Source organism: Schistocerca gregaria, chromosome 6 (assembly GCF_023897955.1).
Source record: "Schistocerca gregaria isolate iqSchGreg1 chromosome 6, iqSchGreg1.2, whole genome shotgun sequence".
Taxonomy (NCBI): Eukaryota; Metazoa; Arthropoda; class Insecta; order Orthoptera; family Acrididae; genus Schistocerca; species Schistocerca gregaria.
In genome coordinates this window covers 30,801,202-30,814,863 of record NC_064925.1, presented here as the reverse complement: position 1 = coordinate 30,814,863, position 13,662 = coordinate 30,801,202, and the positions used below count along the sequence as shown (strand labels likewise).

At 47.3% G+C, this 13,662-nt stretch overlaps 7 non-coding genes across 7 annotated transcripts; all 7 read right to left on the bottom strand.

Annotated features, from left to right (window-relative positions):
- Positions 1-6,799: 6,799 nt before the first annotated feature.
- On the bottom strand, positions 6,800-6,872 carry Trnaa-agc (transfer RNA alanine (anticodon AGC)). Its single transcript has one exon. It is a non-coding gene; the product is annotated as a tRNA-Ala (tRNA).
- A 413-nt stretch (positions 6,873-7,285) lies between these two features.
- On the bottom strand, positions 7,286-7,358 carry Trnaa-ugc (transfer RNA alanine (anticodon UGC)). Its single transcript has one exon. It is a non-coding gene; the product is annotated as a tRNA-Ala (tRNA).
- A 1,494-nt stretch (positions 7,359-8,852) lies between these two features.
- Positions 8,853-8,925, bottom strand: Trnaa-ugc (transfer RNA alanine (anticodon UGC)). The gene has a single exon. It is a non-coding gene; the product is annotated as a tRNA-Ala (tRNA).
- A 1,492-nt stretch (positions 8,926-10,417) lies between these two features.
- On the bottom strand, positions 10,418-10,490 carry Trnaa-ugc (transfer RNA alanine (anticodon UGC)). Its single transcript has one exon. It is a non-coding gene; the product is annotated as a tRNA-Ala (tRNA).
- Positions 10,491-11,590: 1,100 nt separating this feature from the next.
- Positions 11,591-11,663, bottom strand: Trnaa-agc (transfer RNA alanine (anticodon AGC)). Its single transcript has one exon. It is a non-coding gene; the product is annotated as a tRNA-Ala (tRNA).
- Positions 11,664-12,076: 413 nt separating this feature from the next.
- Positions 12,077-12,149, bottom strand: Trnaa-ugc (transfer RNA alanine (anticodon UGC)). The gene has a single exon. It is a non-coding gene; the product is annotated as a tRNA-Ala (tRNA).
- A 1,100-nt stretch (positions 12,150-13,249) lies between these two features.
- Positions 13,250-13,322, bottom strand: Trnaa-agc (transfer RNA alanine (anticodon AGC)). Its single transcript has one exon. It is a non-coding gene; the product is annotated as a tRNA-Ala (tRNA).
- Between the last annotated feature and the right edge of the window lie 340 nt (positions 13,323-13,662).

Genomic DNA, 13,662 nt, shown 5'->3' with positions numbered 1-13,662 from the left:
TTTTCTTTTTCTTTTTTTTTTTTTTTTTGGGCCTCCCTTCTCCCCACACAGCCCATCCATTCGCTCTCCTTTTATGCCTTCTTCGGCGAGCTTCTATGCTATATCGACTGATTTTTTTTTCAAATATACTGTGACAGTTAGGGAAATGAAATGATGTTTGGCTTCTTCGCCATGTGAGGCTTCTCCTCTGTAGAACTGAAAATTGAAAAATTAAGGCTTCTTGGGAATTAATAAATTGTCACTCTTGCTTCATACTGAAAAAGAATTAAACAAAAATAGAAAGATTGTAACTGAGGAACACGTGCAAGAAGCTTCCACTGCATTGTGTGCAACGAAACCACCTTCCGATATTACCGAAATCCTGGAAAATCATCATAGATGAAAGTAGTTGCTGGAGATATGGGGTTCATCCAGCAGTAAGTGTGAAGCCGCAGTGCCGTTTGGGGGTTCTGTCCGAGGCCTTCACGGCTACCGTAGCGGCCCTGGGGCACACGAAGTCCCCACCGTACTTCACCCTCAACAGCGATCCCCTACTTTGGCCTGTGACTACATTTTTCGTAGACGAGGGCTATTAAGATGTTTATCCAATCCCTTGTCTCTGAAACAGAATGTGTAACATGTTACCAAAAGTTTTTTTTTGTGGTCCCTGCGCGTACATATCTGATAATATTTTGCTCGTTCGTATAATTCGTATTCTAAAACACGGTCATTGCCGTGTTCAGATATAACGTAATGTACATAATTGCCAAACAACCACAACACAGCATTGGTTTTCTGGACAGGGAAGAAAACACCATCGGGGAAGAGTAATTTTTCAACATTGATCTCAGTACTAACAGTTCTGGTTATAAAGGCTACCCGCCGTTGGAGTCCCCTCCATATTTCGGCGTATCCGCCACAGAGAAAGCGGTGGATCAATGTGTCAACTGCGTCACATCGGGTGCACACAATCGTGTCACTAAGACCAATGGAGTGCAACTTTTCGTTATTGGAAACTACGTTATTAACAACTCGGTACCAGGTTGCCTGAATGTCGGAAGACAGTTCACGATTACTAATATTTTTCCAAATTCTTTTCCAGTCTTTGTCGGGATATCTGCACTCCATTTTGTTGACATGTTCTTTCGTTGTTAAGAGTTCCATTAATTTCCTGCAATTCCTTGATTGTGGATTCGTGACAATACTGTCCATGTAGCTAATCTCTAAAAAGAACTGGCGAATATATTTCAATTTATAATTAATTCCGCCTATATTTATGGGTGGACGTAAATTTTCTGGCTGTAGGAGTCGATACAGCCTGGCTGTAATACTATGTGGATGTTTTTCTATAATTTGTAGGGTCCTCTTTATATATAACGCCGTAGTCTTCCGCCATATATCTGTTAAACCTAGGCCACCTTCAGCGGAAGGTAACGTAACTGTACCGACTGCTACTCTAAAAATATTCCCTGTCCATATAAATCGGCAAATGATACTCATTATACGTTTGGCAATGGGTTTCGAAACTGGCAATATTTGACCTATATATATAGCTTTTGATAAAATGGACCAATTAATTATTCTGATTCGTTGTTTAATGTTCAGATGTCTGGTCTGATTGAGTATTGTGGCTCCTCTGATTGTATCCAGTACTTTCTTCCAATTGTATGTCATGGTCTGAAGCGGACATCGGTAAAAGGTGACACCCAGAGCGGTGTGACGATCGACGGAGCGTGCCCATTCCAAACGGACATCTTGAAGACCTTTAAAATTTAAAAACGAACTCTTCACCTCGTTAACCCTAGCGCCTGTAGCTTCACAAAAGATCTGAATATTCGTAGTTAATTTCTCTAAATCTTCGTTACTACGAATAACCACTCCAACGTCATCAGCATATGCATTGGTGACGTTGTTAACGCCAGATATCGTGATGCCCTCAAGATCGACATCGAGTCTCCTTAGTAAAGGCTCCAGTGCAACAACATACAGGAGCATTGACAAAGGACTTCCCTGCGGGACGCCGTTGCGAATTTCAATGGGTGGAGTGAAATGCCCATTTACAGACACTTGTGTTTGGATGCCTTCAACAATGTTAATTAAAACTTGCACAAAATGTTGACTAAAACCCACATAGGTCAACACTCTGAACAAAAATAAGTGGCTGACCCTGTCAAAAGCCTTTGAGAAGTCGATAAAGGCAAGGCCTCCTGGTGAGGATGACGTTGTAAAAATTGCAGAGACATCCCTATATTCACAAACAGTTTTAAAAATATTCCGCCCCGAGAGACAGGTTTGGTGGTCACCTATGATCTTCTCCATTAGAGGTCTCAGTCTTTCCTTCAGTACACGTGCAATTATTTTATAATCCGAGTTCATCAAACATATTGGTCTCAATTGATTGAGATCTTTAACTGTCGCGTTCCTTCCCTTTGGTATTAGCACAGTTACGCTTTCTTTGAACTCGCGTGGAACAGTAACACCTTGCAACACTTCATTTATCACTTCTGTGAATTGATTACCGATGAGAGGCCAAAATTTACAATAAAACTCTACAGGCAAGCCATCAGGCCCTGGGGACTTACGGGTAGGCGAATATTTAAGTATATCAAACACCTCCTCACATGTGATCGCAGTGGTAAGGGACACATTGTCCTCGTCATTGATAACGTTGTCGATACCTGTAGTTCGTAGCAAATCGTTCGCACAGTCTAGATTATACCGGGTATCAGTATATAACGTACGATAAAATCCATAAACTGCATTTAAAATGTCAGAGTGTTCCGTCAGCACCCGGTTATCGCCCACTCTAAGACAAGCAATAAACGCTCGTCTTCTATTTCTTTCATGTTCGAGTAAGTGGTACAGCGATGCGTTTTCGTCCTCCACCGTTGTCGGGACATGAGATTTAATTTTTAAACCCTCCAGCTGTTGTCGCTTGAGACTTATGAGGTGAGCCTTGATCTTCTTTATTTCAATGAAAACCTCATCAGTCATCTGCTGAGCTGATAGTTCCCTTAAGCATGTATAGTAAAATTCAACGGTATTGCGAGACCACATCGCTCGCTCCCTCCCGTAAGCTATTAGGGATGATCTCAATTTCTTTTTAGCACATGAGGTCCACCACGCAAGGCGAGAGCTGTATTTATGGCGCATACGTAGAGCAGCCTGCCATACCTCCGCTACTGTTCTTGATAGGGCACCCTCGAACAACATATGGGTATTCAGCTTCCATAAGGGGCGACCCCAATACGTTCCTTGCTTCTGAAACCGAATGCTGCATTTCACTGCGAGATGGTCCGAAAAGGTAGTGGGAATTACTTCGATACTACTGATTTTATTTTCCAGGTTTGCTGTGACGTATATTCTGTCTATTCTGCTTTGCGAGCGACTACTGATGTACGTAAATTTGACTAACGTGGGGTATTTGCTTTCCCACACGTCTGTCCACTTCATGTTTGTCACCAAAGCCGCCAGTTCCCTGGAGAAGTTAAAATTTGGTCGCTGATCCTTTTTGTGAAGTACACAATTAAAGTCACCACCGATTAAAGCTTCCGCCGGATTCCCCTTAAGTAAATAGACCATATCGTTCTTAAAAAAATTAGCCCTATCATCTCTAGCGTTGTTACCAGAGGGGACATATACATTTAAAACAGTAGTAGTAAAAATTTTACAACTGATGCCCCTCCCATTTTCTAACAGACAGATATCCTTCACATCAATACCATCTTTGACAAGGATCGCAGTCCCACATGTGGCTTCCGGTGCAATATTTAAAATCTCTTGAAAACCTGGGACATAAAAGTTGTGGACATTAAATTCCTGTAGGAGGGCTATATCAGTATCCGACTGGTAAAGGAAATCTTTTAAAGAAGCGACTTTCGTTTCACTGCGAATCCGATTTATATTGATCGTGGTCACATTATATGTCAGTTCCGTTGGCATAGGTGCAGGTAAAAGAAATTGGCTAATGAAGTATACCCCATGCAGAGTCACGTCTGTACCATTCCATTCTGTCTGTCAGAAAGAAAAATAGACATTAAAAAAAAAAAAATTAAATGCCACTAGCATGTGTCAGGTCCATCTCCATTCCGTGGTCGGTGCGATCTTCTTGGGCATCGGCCCAATCAAGTCCTTTTCCTGAGACAGTTCGGTCTAAATCCATAGTAGTGCCGGTCTGCAAACCTGCGACGCCAAGCGGTGCGCGAGGTTGTTGTTGAAGATCATCTGCATCGGCACGACTCATCTCCGCTTCAGTACACTCGTTAACTCGTGCTACTGGGCATTGTTCTCGTAGTCGTTCATTATCCCTTAAATGTTTTAACTTTTCCCGCAATGCAGGAGCTAAACTCTCTGCTGCTTTGTGTGCCAATCTCCTCTTCTTGCCTTTCTTCGAAGATCTCTTCGGCGATCTAGCAGGAGATGAAGTTTGCGACCTGTCAGGAGAAGTATCGGATGATACGTCTGACGTCGCCTGTTCCTTTTTTCGGACAAAAGTCCGCGTATCGCATTCCACAACGGCAGAAGGAGGCGCATCTTTTTCCATGGCTCCCACTGGTAGCAACCCAGTCTCCAATTCTACACTATCGCTCGTTGTGGTTTCCTTGACGCAAGTGTCTTCTGTGGGCGCCAACGTGAAACCAATGTCCAGATTGCTATCTTCGTTCATAGTTCCCGCAGAGTGGATGCCTGGAGCGTCCACTCCTCGGAAGCTAGTGGCAATATCCTCACGTTGGTGGGAATCCTGACGACGCAAGGAAACCTCCGTTGCGGGTATTTGGGGATCTTCGGCCGAGTCCGCGGAAGAACGAACAACCACAGTGGGAGAGTTGGAAAAAGTTGGCGTCGGCATAGATTCGAGGGGCGCGGAGCTGATAGGCAGACCATCCGCAAATCTAGAGCTTGAAGCCGGAGTATCATCGACAACCGCCCGCGAGGCAGCAGGCTCCCCGCGCACAGGCGGCACCGACTCGCCTCGGCTGCGGAAGTCAGCAGCGGCAGCGTATGACAACTTCATACCAACAACAGGGCCGGAACTCGGCATCTCGTCACGCGGTAACTGCGGGACACGCCTCCGTGAACATTCTGCACGAATGTGTTCCGTGGAATTGCATAAAGCGCAAGTCCGCGGTTGCCCATCATAGATAATCAAAGCACGATACCCACAAATATTAAGATAAGAGGGGACATGCTTCTGTAATTCAATCTTAATTTGCCTTACGCCGTTCAAGACAGGAAACATATGAGCTTCAGACCACCTTTCTGCCACATTGGAAATAATTCTGCCATAAGGCCGAAGGGCAACATTAAGTTCTTCGGGCGGAATTTCAAAAGGGAGCTCAAACACTCTGATCGTACGAATCCCGTATCCAGCATGACTAACAGCAACGTCACTCACATTCCCATCAGAATAATTAAACTTCACGCTACCTCCGCAACGATCCACAATGCAACTACATAATTCTGGACTTTTCATCTTCAGATACACAGCATTTGTCACAAACGAGAGATAAACTCCGACAACATCATCACCGTTAATCAATACTTTTTCGATAAACCATGCTTTAATTTCAAATGCTTTAGGTCGAACGAAATTTCGATCGAAAGTAAACTTGATTGTGTCTTTCCTCAAATAATTCGACCTATTCATTCTAGAACTTCATGAATACAAGTGCAACACGAATAGCGGCTTAGCAGCACCACTAACCTCAAACGCAGCGACTCAGCCTGTGTTTACTACAGCCAGACGTCCAGCTCCGCCACACGTCCGTCCCGCTCGGCGGCTGACTCGCAACTGTCCAACTGAGCTACGCCCCCATCCGCGACCAAACAGCGCTATTCTCCATTCCTTGAGACTCTGATGTGCACGGACACGATGCTTGGTTGGTTTGTAGCGCTGAAGGGACCAGAGTACAAAGGCGCGGACACGTTCATATACACAAGAGTTCCAAGTAGTTTCGATGCTCTGGTATTACGAATGCAAATTCCGTCTGTTTTTAACGTCTTAAATTGAAAGGTGGGTCACAAATTGCTCCGCTTTCACTCCTTGTCGACAATCACACAGCACCTCAGGTAACAAGCACATCTCGAGCCCCATTCTGCACTCCACTGTTCATGCAAACTCAGTGCCTCGCTCTTTGCTACTGTGTACCACTCTTGTCGTCCAACTGCAAAACACTGGGCCACAACAAGTTTCCACGTCTCCATTGCACTGCGCAAACTACGAAACGCTCCCCAAACATGGCACTCGCCCATGCAGCCGAATTTTACGACTTCACGCAACGCTCACGCTAGTGACAGCCTCATTTATAGTTCGACGTCGCCCCAAAGCGAATGAGCACATTTCGCCTACGGCTTAGGCCGCCCTCCTAGTGTGGCTGCTCGGTGTCTGCAGGCAGCGAGGGGCTGCAAGCTTCCTGCGTTCGCACCTATGTCACCTGTGCTTGCTTGTCAGAGACAGACTATCGCAAAACATACAAATCACTCCATGAATTGATTGCTACGGCATCTGTTATCAGAAGTCACAACTAGCAACACCAGTAGCAGCCGACTGCACGCAAAGAATAGGAATGTGCAGTGGGATTTACGTGAACCCGGCGTAAGGCAGATCTTTCCGACGTAGGCTTAAGAATCTTATGGGAACACTTGTACTGTTTGTAAATTAAGTGTAGGAGTTGGAGGAGGGTGCTTCCTGCGCACGAATAACAGCACGCTTGCCAATTGTGGATGCTAATCGTTCTCTTGTATCTGCCTAGACACATCTGCTGGCTGTGAATTACTCCACTTGCATGGCAAGGTGCGCATGTAGGTGTGTTAAAAATTCTGGAGGCGCTGGGTATCGATCCCAGTACCTCTCGCATGCTAAGCGAGCGCTCTACCATCTGAGCTACGCCCCCTCCATGATAAATTGTGCTACATACAGCAATATCAATGTCACAGACGCTTGCACTCCCATTATTCCGCAGACAAACACTACTCTCTATGTATCTGTGAGGATGTCTTTCAGGTTTCGTGCATTCTGTATTGAATCGTAGTTGGCCACAATGGAAGTGGCACGCATCACGTCGAAAATAGAATTCGGACACCGCTCTGAGTAAGACGAACGTGTTGTCCACTCTCTAGACTTCAATGACGTTAAGCCGTGATACCTAAGACAGACCTGCACTCGATGACAGCCGGTCCCCACACATACATCTTGCTCTCCTTACGTCAGTATGCATCATACAAGTCTGTGACGCTGGCTTTGCAACATCTTGCGTGCTTTTAGGTTCGCCGCGATCAACACTTGGCATCCACTGACCACAAAACATGGAAGCGCCGGGGCTTGAACCCGGGACCTTTCACATGCAAAGCGAACGCTCTACCAACTGAGCTACGCCCCCATGCGCGACCAAACTGCGCTATTCTCCATTCCTTGAGACTCTGATGTGCACGGACACGATGCTTGGTTGGTTTGTAGCGCTGAAGGGACCAGAGTACAAAGGCGCGGACACGTTCATATACACAAGAGTTCCAAGTAGTTTCGATGCTCTGGTATTACGAATGCAAATTCCGTCTGTTTTTAACGTCTTAAATTGAAAGGGGGGTCACAAATTGCTCCGTTTTCACTCCTTGTCGACAATCACACAGCACCTCAGGTAACAAGCACATCTCGAGCCCCATTCTGCACTCCACTGTTCATGCAAACTCAGTGCCTCGCTCTTTGCTACTGTGTACCACTCTTGTCGTCCAACTGCAAAACACTGGGCCACAACAAGTTTCCACGTCTCCATTGCACTGCGCAAACTACGAAACGCTCCCCAAACATGGCACTCGCCCATGCAGCCGACTTTTACGACTTTACACGACGCTCACGCTAGTGACAGCCTCATTTATAGTTCGACGTCGCCCCAAAGCGAATGAGCACATTTCGCCTACGGCTTAGGCCGCCCTCCTAGTGTGGCTGCTCGGTGTCTGCAGGCAGCGAGGTGCTGCAAGCTTCCTGCGTTCGCACCTATGTCACCTGTGCTTGCTTGTCAGAGACAGACTATCGCAAAACATACAAATCACTCCATGAATTGATTGCTACGGCATCTGTTATCAGAAGTCACAACTAGCAACACCAGTAGCAGCCGACTGCACGCAAAGAATAGGAATGTGCAGTGGGATTTACGTGAACCCGGCGTAAGGCAGATCTTTCCGACGTAGGCTTAAGAATCTTATGGAAACACTTGTACTGTTTGTAAATTAAGTGTAGGAGTTGGAGGAGGGTGCTTCCTGCGCACGAATAACAGCACGCTTGCCAATTGTGGATGCTAATCGTTCTCTTGTATCTGCCTAGACACATCTGCTGGCTGTGAATTACTCCACTTGCATGGCAAGGTGCGCATGTAGGTGTGTTAAAAATTCTGTAGGCGCTGGGTATCGATCCCAGTACCTCTCGCATGCTAAGCGAGCGCTATACCATCTGAGCTACGTCCCCTCCATGATAAATTGTGCTACATACAGCAATATCAATGTCACAGACGCTTGCACTCCCATTATTCCGCAGACAAACACTACTCTCTATGTATCTGTGAGGGTGTCTTTCAGGTTTCGTGCATTCTGTATTGAATCGTAGTTGGCCACAATGGAAGTGGCACGCATCACGTCGAAAATAGAATTCGGACACCGCTCTGAGTAAGACGAACGTGTTGTCCACTCTCTAGACTTCAATGACGTTAAGCCGTGATACCTAAGACAGACCTGCACTCGATGACAGCCGGTCCCCACACATACATCTTGCTCTCCTTACGTCAGTATGCATCATACAAAAGTCTGTGACGCTGGCTTTGCAACATCTTGCGTGCTTTTAGGTTCGCCGCGATCAACACTTGGCATCCACTGACCACAAAACATGGAGGCGCCGGGGCTTGAACCCGGCACCTTCCACATGCAAAGCGAACGCTCTACCAACTGAGCTACGCCCCCATCCGCGACCAAACTGCGCTATTCTCCATTCCTTGAGACTCTGATGTGCACGGACACGATGCTTGGTTGGTTTGTAGCGCTGAAGGGACCAGAGTACAAAGGCGCGGACACGTTCATATACACAAGAGTTCCAAGTAGTTTCGATGCTCTGGTATTACGAATGCAAATTCCGTCTGTTTTTAACGTCTTAAATTGAAAGGGAGGTCACAAATTGCTCCGTTTTCACTCCTTGTCGACAATCACACAGCACCTGAGGTAACAAGCACATCTCGAGCCCCATTCTGCACTCCACTGTTCATGCAAACTCAGTGCCTCGCTCTTTGCTACTGTGTACCACTCTTGTCGTCCAACTGCAAAACACTGGGCCATAACAAGTTTCCACGTCTCCATTGCACTACGCAAACTACGAAACGCACCCCAAACATGGCACTCGCCCATGCAGCCGACTTTTACGACTTCACGCAACGCTCACGCTAGTGACAGCCTCATTTATAGTTCGACGTCGCCCCAAAGCGAATGGGCACATTTCGCCTACGGCTTAGGCCGCCCTCCTAGTGTGGCTGCTCGGTGTCTGCAGGCAGCGAGGGGCTGCAAGCTTCCTGCGTTCGCACCTATGTCACCTGTGCTTGCTTGTCAGAGACAGACTATCGCAAAACATACAAATCACTCCATGAATTGATTGCTACGGCATCTGTTATCAGAAGTCACAACTAGCAACACGAGTAGCAGCCGAATGCACGCAAAGAATAGGAATGTGCAGTGGGATTTACGTGAACCCGGCGTAAGGCAGATCTTTCCGACGTAGGCTTAAGAATCTTATGGGAACACTTGTACTGTTTGTAAATTAAGTGTAGGAGTTGGAGGAGGGTGCTTCCTGCGCACGAATAACAGCACGCTTGCCAATTGTGGATGCTAATCGTTCTCTTGTATCTGCCTAGACACATCTGCTGGCTGTGAATTACTCCACTTGCATGATAAGGTGCGCATGTAGGTGTGTTAAAAATTCTGGAGGCGCTGCGTATCGATCCCAGTACCTCTCGCAGGCTAAGCGAGCGCTCTACCATCTGAGCTACGCCCCCTCCATGATAAATTGTGCTACATACAGCAATATCAATGTCACAGACGCTTGCACTCCCATTATTCCGCAGACAAACACTACTCTCTATGTATCTGTGAGGGTGTCTTTCAGGTTTCGTGCATTCTGTATTGAATCGTAGTTGGCCACAATGGAAGTGGCACGCATCACGTCGAAAATAGAATTCGGACACCGCTCTGAGTAAGACGAACGTGTTGTCCACTCTCTAGACTTCAATGACGTTAAGCCGTGATACCTAAGACAGACCTGCACTCGATGACAGCCGGTCCCCACACATACATCTTGCTCTCCTTACGTCAGTATGCATCATACAAGTCTGTGACGCTGGCTTTGCAACATCTTGCGTGCTTTTAGGTTCGCCGCGATCAACACTTGGCATCCACTGACCACAAAACATGGAGGCGCCGAGGCTTGAACCCGGGACCTTTCACATGCAAAGCGAACGCTCTACCAACTGAGCTACGCCCCCATCCGCGACCAAACTGCGCTATTCTCCATTCCTTGAGACTCTGATGTGCACGGACACGATGCTTGGTTGGTTTGTAGCGCTGAAGGGACCAGAGTACAAAGGCGCGGACACGTTCATATACACAAGAGTTCCAAGTAGTTTCGATGCTCTGGTATTACGAATGCAAATTCCGTCTGTTTTTAACGTCTTAAATTGAAAGGGGGGTCACAAATTGCTCCGTTTTCACTCCTTGTCGACAATCACACAGCACCTGAGGTAACAAGCACATCTCGAGCCCCATTCTGCACTCCACTGTTCATGCAAACTCAGTGCCTCGCTCTTTGCTACTGTGTACCACTCTGGTCGTCCAACTGCAAAACACTGGGCCACAACAAGTTTCCACGTCTCCATTGCACTGCGCAAACTACGAAACGCTCCCCAAACATGGCACTCGCCCATGCAGCCGACTTTTACGACTTTACACGACGCTCACGCTAGTGACAGCCTCATTTATAGTTCGACGTCGCCCCAAAGCGAATGAGCACATTTCGCCTACGGCTTAGGCCGCCCTCCTAGTGTGGCTGCTCGGTGTCTGCAGGCAGCGAGGGGCTGCAAGCTTCCTGCGTTCGCACCTATGTCACCTGTGCTTGCTTGTCAGAGACAGACTATCGCAAAACATACAAATCACTCCATGAGTTGATTGCTACGGCATCTGTTATCAGAAGTCACAACTAGCAACACCAGTAGCAGCCGACTGCACGCAAAGAATAGGAATGTGCAGTGGGATTTACGTGAACCCGGCGTAAGGCAGATCTTTCCGACGTAGGCTTAAGAATCTTATGGGAACACTTGTACTGTTTGTAAATTAAGTGTAGGAGTTGGAGGAGGGTGCTTCCTGCGCACGAATAACAGCACGCTTGCCAATTGTGGATGCTAATCGTTCTCTTGTATCTGCCTAGACACATCTGCTGGCTGTGAATTACTCCACTTGCATGGCAAGGTGCGCATGTAGGTGTGTTAAAAATTCTGGAGGCGCTGGGTATCGATCCCAGTACCTCTCGCATGCTAAGCGAGCGCTCTACCATCTGAGCAAGGTGCGCATGTAGGTGTGTTAAAAATTCTGGAGGCGCTGGGTATCGATCCCAGTACCTCTCGCATGCTAAGCGAGCGCTCTACCATCTGAGCTACGCCCCCTCCATGATAAATTGTGCTACATACAGCAATATCAATGTCAGAGACGCTTGGACTCCCATTATTCCGCAGACAAACACTACTCTCTATGTATCTGTGAGGGTGTCTTTCAGGTTTCGTGCATTCTGTATTGAATCGTAGTTGGCCACAATGGAAGTGGCACGCATCACGTCGAAAATAGAATTCGGACACCGCTCTGAGTAAGACGAACGTGTTGTCCACTCTCTAGACTTCAATGACGTTAAGCCGTGATACCTAAGACAGACCTGCACTCGATGACAGCCGTTCCCCACACATACATCTTGCTCTCCTTACGTCAGTATGCATCATACAAGTCTGTGACGCTGGCTTTGCAACATCTTGCGTGCTTTTAGGTTCGCCGCGATCAACACTTGGCATCCACTGACCACAAAACATGGAGGCGCCGGGGCTTGAACCCGGGACCTTTCACATGCAAAGCGAACGCTCTACCAACTGAGCTACGCCCACATCCGCGACCAAACTGCGCTATTCTCCATTCCTTGAGACTCTGATGTGCACGGACACGATGCTTGGTTGGTTTGTAGCGCTGAAGGGACCAGAGTACAAAGGCGCGGACACGTTCATATACACAAGAGTTCCAAGTAGTTTCGATGCTCTGGTATTACGAATGCAAATTCCGTCTGTTTTTAACGTCTTAAATTGAAAGGGGGGTCACAAATTGCTCCGTTTTCACTCCTTGTCGACAATCACACAGCACCTGAGGTAACAAGCACATCTCGAGCCCCATTCTGCACTCCACTGTTCATGCAAACTCAGTGCCTCGCTCTTTGCTACTGTGTACCACTCTGGTCGTCCAACTGCAAAACACTGGGCCACAACAAGTTTCCACGTCTCCATTGCATTGCGCAAACTACGAAACGCTCCCCAAACATGGCACTCGCCCATGCAGCCGACTTTTACGACTTTACACGACGCTCACGCTAGTGACAGCCTCATTTATAGTTCGACGTCGCCCCAAAGCGAATGAGCACATTTCGCCTACGGCTTAGGCCGCCCTCCTAGTGTGGCTGCTCGGTGTCTGCAGGCAGCGAGGGGCTGCAAGCTTCCTGCGTTCGCACCTATGTCACCTGTGCTTGCTTGTCAGAGATAGACTATCGCAAAAAATACAAATCACTCCATGAGTTGATTGCTACGGCATCTGTTATCAGAAGTCACAACTAGCAACACCAGTAGCAGCCGACTGCACGCAAAGAATAGGAATGTGCAGTGGGATTTACGTGAACCCGGCGTAAGGCAGATCTTTCCGACGTAGGCTTAAGAATCTTATGGGAACACTTGTACTGTTTGTAAATTAAGTGTAGGAGTTGGAGGAGGGTGCTTCCTGCGCACGAATAACAGCACGCTTGCCAATTGTGGATGCTAATCGTTCTCTTGTATCTGCCTAGACACATCTGCTGGCTGTGAATTACTCCACTTGCATGGCAAGGTGCGCATGTAGGTGTGTTAAAAATTCTGGAGGCGCTGGGTATCGATCCCAGTACCTCTCGCATGCTAAGCGAGCGCTCTACCATCTGAGCAAGGTGCGCATGTAGGTGTGTTAAAAATTCTGGAGGCGCTGGGTATCGATCCCAGTACCTCTCGCATGCTAAGCGAGCGCTCTACCATCTGAGCTACGCCCCCTCCATGATAAATTGTGCTACATACAGCAATATCAATGTCAGAGACGCTTGGACTCCCATTATTCCGCAGACAAACACTACTCTCTATGTATCTGTGAGGGTGTCTTTCAGGTTTCGTGCATTCTGTATTGAATTGTAGTTGGCCACAATGGAAGTGGCACGCATCACGTCGAAAATAGAATTCGGACACCGCTCTGAGTAAGACGAACGTGTTGTCCACTCTCTAGACTTCAATGACGTTAAGCCGTGATACCTAAGACAGACCTGCACTCGATGACAGCCGGTCCCCACACATACATCTTGCTCTCCTTACGTCAGTATGCATCATACAAGTCTGTGAC